This window comes from Rutidosis leptorrhynchoides, chromosome 11 (assembly GCF_046630445.1).
Source record: "Rutidosis leptorrhynchoides isolate AG116_Rl617_1_P2 chromosome 11, CSIRO_AGI_Rlap_v1, whole genome shotgun sequence".
NCBI lineage: Eukaryota > Viridiplantae > Streptophyta > Magnoliopsida > Asterales > Asteraceae > Rutidosis > Rutidosis leptorrhynchoides.
Genome location: NC_092343.1, coordinates 350,279,039 through 350,284,973, shown reverse-complemented (window position 1 = coordinate 350,284,973; position 5,935 = coordinate 350,279,039). Strand labels below are relative to the sequence as shown.

At 34.1% G+C, this 5,935-nt stretch overlaps 1 non-coding gene across 1 annotated transcript; it reads left to right on the top strand.

The window, feature by feature from the left end:
• The first annotated feature begins 1,575 nt into the window (after positions 1-1,575).
• On the top strand, positions 1,576-1,658 carry TRNAL-UAA (transfer RNA leucine (anticodon UAA)). Its single transcript has one exon. It is a non-coding gene; the product is annotated as a tRNA-Leu (tRNA).
• Positions 1,659-5,935: the final 4,277 nt, after the last annotated feature.

Below are 5,935 nucleotides of genomic sequence, written 5' to 3'. Positions count from 1 at the left end.
ATTTCATTTATAAATATGTTGCATTTTTTAAAAGGGATTCCATAAATTGATAATTAGTTAATAAGATTTAATAATTTTCTTTTACACAATGCTTATTGATTATTTATTCCCGAAAAGTAGGAATTAAAATTAAAATAGATAAGAAGGTCTATAAGCGTTACACATGATTGTGATGCATGTCTTATTAAGAGATCCCGCGATCTCTTGTACAACAAATGACCTAGACTGAATTACAATAGTTGGAGAAAGAGATAAGGGTCCAGGAACCATCATCTACACACAGCTAAAATTAAAGCAAGAAATCAAATTCCAGCGACCTACCGTCGCCGATTGAGATCCGGCACCTCCCGTAACCGGAAAACAATAACCAACTGAAAACCACCCAAATCAAGCTCCACCACTCCAAAGACCTAAACTATCTGTATTTAGTATGGGATAAGTTACTAAGTTATTAAGTTAACATGTGACATATCTATTGTCGTATATGGTACAAATAATTTAAAATGGTGTTAATATAATAACAATATTGAAGAACTATCGACCAAAGAGTCAATGGTTTAACGGTATCGAGGTCACCCTTACAACTTTGAGGTTGAGGGTTCGAATTCTTCTTAGGACATTTCATAATGTATATATTCGTGCTAGTAATAGGTGGGTGTATGATTTTGCCTTTCAAAAAAAATAAAAAGAAAAAAGAACTATCGTTATTTATTTATACTAGGGATGAGCACGGTACGGAACCGGTACCGAACCGTACCGGAACCGAAAAGTACCGGTACCGAATTTACCCAATTTCGAATACCGGTACCGTACCGTTTTTACAAAACCGGTACCGGTAATTTTCGGTATTTTACCTGTTAGTGCCGAATTTGGACTGCAAAAAATATGGACTTCAAACAACATCATTCATACAAAAAACATCATTTTATACTAAAACAGCATCATTTTATGAGAAAGAAGATGCTGCACATCTGAACGCATGTTTTCAATTGCTCTTCCACATAAAGCCAATACATCTGGGTCAATATGGAAACTCAATATGGAGACCACTCTCGAATGAATGTAATAAGTTGACATGAGAGATAATAAAATGGTCCGGTCAGACAGATTCGGTTAGCAGGTCAATATGGAAACTCAAGTACACGCCAAAATCAGGTCTGGGTGAGCTTGCGTGAATTACCCAAAAATTTTAAAGTTGGTACAAGTGAACTAGTGTGCCAAATCTGAGTCCAAATATTATATGAGATTTTATACATTATATTCTACACATTATTTGACCTTAGGCTTTCAACAATAACTTAACTTATTTCCATTTGTAGTAATACGGGACAATACGGGAATTTCCCGGTACCGTACCGGTACCGCATCTTATGTACCGAAACCGAAAAGCCAAAAAAACTGGAACCGGAACCGGTCCCGTTTATCATTCGGTCCGGTAAAACGGTACCGGTACCGGGTCGGTACCGGTACGGGATCGGTAAATTGGTACTTCTGCTCATCCCTAATTTATACCATAATTAATGTAAACATAAATTGTAGTTAATTTAACAACATTTATTCTAAAAACAGCGAAAAGGTAATTTGCCCGAGTGGTTAAGGGGGAAGACTTAAGATCTTCTGCACATAAGTGCGCGTGGGTTCGAACCCCACAGTTACCATCCTTTTTAAGTTATTTTGATATTTATTAAAATTTATATTCATATCTAATAAATTGTTGATGTCTGGTATAATGGTATTTCACGACTTGATAAGTTCACCCAAACACCCGTTTAGTAAGCATTCTAGCCAAGACACTAATAGCTAATAGTTTAACCCACCTAAAAGGCCTGATGAATATGTACATGTATTACGTATAAAAAAATAGTAATGCAAATATTATCTTAACTCACATTTTTCATGATCTCAAAACTGGGCAAAACTTAGGGCACACATTTACAAATAAACAGGAAGAAACATCAAATCAAAAAAACTAATCAAAACATATTAAATTAACCTGAGGATCAATTCAAATGTAATTTACTCGTCCATACCTTCATCGTCTTACAGTGGCGGAGCCACATTATAAGGTGTGGGTGCAAATAACACCATCAAAATTTTGAACCTTATATTCATACATTGCAACTTTACGAATATATTTCAAGGTGGCTGAGTGGTTTTTTTATTTTTCCACTTTTTCTTTAAAAAACGTGCAAGTTCAAATCTAGTTCTTGTCTACTTATTTATTTATTTACTGTAAACGCATGTAAAGCCATGTTTTCACTTCAAATAAATAAAACATACATATTAAACTTACAAATAGGTGGAATACATAGAACATGACATGTTTTTATGACTTTTTAAACTAACAAGAATATATTTATTATTTTTATAACTATTAAAAGTAAAGTAATTTTTTTTTATTTACCTAGATTTCCAACTCGCTTGGTGAACGACTAACAATTACTCGCTTACACGCACTCTTGAGTCATCGCGGGTGAACTCTGACGGCCACAAGGAGATTTTTATGTGTAAACCTTAACTTACTTTCGTATTAGTTTTACTAGTCCATGTTAATAATTTGTTACATCGAAAAAAAATTAGTACTTTTAATATTTAGCAAAAACCAATTACTCCTATTATTTAGTGACACTGTGACGCCCCGTACAAAACCATCATGTACGGATCATCAACAACAGGATCATTACAAGGTCATACACTATATGCTATTTGAAAACCAGTTTTGCATTCATGAAAAAAATAGCGTTTTACAAAAGATGACGTGCTTCCTATGAATAGAAGCATAAACATAAGTACGTGACCCAAAGGTCGTTACAAAGTCATTGTTTGAAAATAACGTAAGTTACGAATGCAAAATAAAAGTTTTATGATTGAGACATCTCTAAGTAGTGCAGCGGAAGTCTAACACAGCAAGTCTGTAACACCAAGACAGCAAATCTAACAGCGGAAGCAACAACGTTTAAGCATCTGAGAAAAACATGCTTAAAAAGTCAACACGAATGTTGGTGAGCTATATTTGTTTGTAATCAGTAATGTAATGTAGGCCACGAGATTTCAGTGCTTCAAACAGCAGTTTAAATTAGCAATTCAAATCAGTATGATAAAGTATATGTTTAACCGTGGGCACTTGGTAACTAACTTAACGTAATCATCACCCCCTAAAAGTACACTTGGCGAGTGCGTAAGTTTATGAAGTATTAAACACCCGTTAAATGCTAGCGCGACTAGCCCGAGTGGGGATGTCAAACCCTATGGATCCATATCTAAGATTCGCGTTCACCGGTTCAAAGACCAATGACTAAACGTTACCGAGCTAAGGGAAAAGTTTATGCCGTTGTATAACCCACACATATATAAAGTTTAAGTACTCGTGCCTAGTATGTAAAACGTAAAATGCGCATGTATTCTCAGTTCCCAAAATAGTTAAAGTGAAAAGGGATGCTATAACTCACAGTGAAAAGTAGTTAAGTCGATATGAGATAAGTAGGCAAGTAGTTGGTCCGAAAAGTCCTCAACCTAAGTCAAAAGTTACTAAGTCAGTAAATCGTTCCCAAAGGTTTAGAAGTATGTAAATTAGATCTTATTTATCATCATCATTTATCATCAAACAAAAGAGTAAAGTAAGTTTTTAATCAAGAATAGAGATCGAAACAAAGGCTGATTTTGATCAGCTGCTACGACCTCTACGTAAATCGAAAAGATGCGTAATCAGTGGCTATGGCTCCGTATGTGAGTCCACTAGTTTCTGACCAAAATTCAGAACCAAACTCGTCTTCGTTTGACCGTGACGACGGTTTAAGTGCGAGTAGGTCAGAAATTTCAGCACAACGTTAAAAGGGTGTAGTGACTTTCGGATGGCTATAAATCCTAAACCGTAAATCGGATTAAGACGACTCTTAAACGAAAAGTCATCTAATCGATCCGAACATTCTGGAAATTAACTTTTCCAGTAGCCCAGGTTACTGATTAGTTCCAGAAAATAGTAAGTAAAGTGTTCCGGTGGGTTCTTGGTGCTTGATGCTCATCACGGTTCTCATCCTTGATGCTTGTAGCTTCAAGTGTACAACTCGTTGATGTGTTTGCATCACCTTAACCAAATTTTGACCGTCATGACACTAGTGTATGTCTAAGATAAGTAGCACAACTCATTTAAGGGTTGTAAGTAGGTTGATGAACCAAAGTTACATCAAGATCTTAGATCCGACACATACATGAGTTCTAATAGTAATATTAAGCTATAAACTTGAAAGTAAACTAAAAAAACAAGATCTTAAGTTGTAGAACTTAGATCTTAGCTAGATCTTAAAGATCCTAGACTAGAAAGTCTAGATCTAGTGTTCTTAAGTTAGATCCTAAATTGTAGAACTTGAATCTTCACTTTAATAAAACCATAAGTTATGAAACTTAGATTTTTATCTTGTAAAATGTATATAAGCTTATAAGCTCTTGTTTACAACAAATTCGGAAGACCATAAGCTATAGAAACTTAGATCCAACATAAGTGTATGAAGTTATAACTAGAAAATTATACTTCCATGTTCTTGAACTTACAAAGTTTAACTTTAGTTTCAAGAAAAATGAGATCAAGATTAACTAGTAACACTTGACCAAAATAAATACAAACATGAAATTAAATACTTACAAAAGAAAGAATTAAACTAAATCTACAAGTAACAAGTTCATGTTTGTTTCTAACTTAAGAAGATTCAAGCCAAAGCTTGGATCTTTAAGAAATTAAACCTTAAGTTAACAAAACATGAACACAAGTATGATTATAAAGCTTATGAACTTTAAATCTTTATAATACTTAAGTGTAGAACCATAAGTTATAGAAACTTAGATCCTTGTTCTTGATTTCTCATCAAACAAAGATGGAAGAAACAAGATTCATGAAGATACAAACTATAAAGTTTGATCTTTAACAACAAACAACAAAACAAGCAAATTGATGATGATGGTTTTGGTTTTTCAAAGGAAAAAGAGAGAAAAGAAGAAGATGTAATACTTACAAATTTAGAGAGTAAGTTGAGAGAAAATAAGTGTAAGTATGTTGTGTGTGTGTGAAGTGAAGTAAAGGCTAGTAAATAAGTAACAAAAAAGAAAATTGGAGCTCCCTCCCCACCCATGAATGCTAACCATTTTGGAGGCTCAAAGAGGAAGGTCAAAAGCTAACTTTCAAGTGTTGGGAGATGGTGTAAGTTTAAAATGGATTAAAGTTAAATGCATGAAAAGTTGGTGCTAGCATGCTTGTGACAAGTCTCCTCATAAACTTAATTAATCCTTGTTTAGTCTTAAAGCATCATTAGCATAATAGTGAGCTTACTAGTAGTCCATTAAGAAAAGTAGGGTGGGCTTCCAAGTCCAAATCCATTAACAAAAGCCCATGTGTAAGTATGTAACAAATAGCCCAAGTAATTAACTACTTGCATTAATTAATTAAAAATGATTAATAATAATTAATCATGAATGTAAATTATATTCTAAATATTATTCGTGAAAAGCGTGTGTCACAAAGACAAGTCGGGACATGTAAAGTCAATCACGGTGACAAGTAAATGTATAAAAATACATTTATTAAAACCCAAGTATTAATAATAAATAGTATTAATAAAAGTTGGAAAATCCAGGGTCGTTACATTACCCACCTGATAAAGACAATTTCGTCCCGAAATTTTAAGGAGTGACCAACAATGGTACCGTATCTGAATAAGAAGGAGTGTATCAAAGTTCCGTGAGACTCGTGGGCTCAGAAGTGAGTTATTTACCCTGAAAGGTACTTCGGCGTATAAAAGTAAGAATAGGTGTATGCCATTGATTAAGTCTCTTGTCCTAAGAGATCAACAAATTGATTTCGTTTCTGATTAACATCAGTATGTCATCTGAATATATATCCATAAAAGGAAAGATGGTGTGCTTAGCCTTACAGGCATCTTCAGTA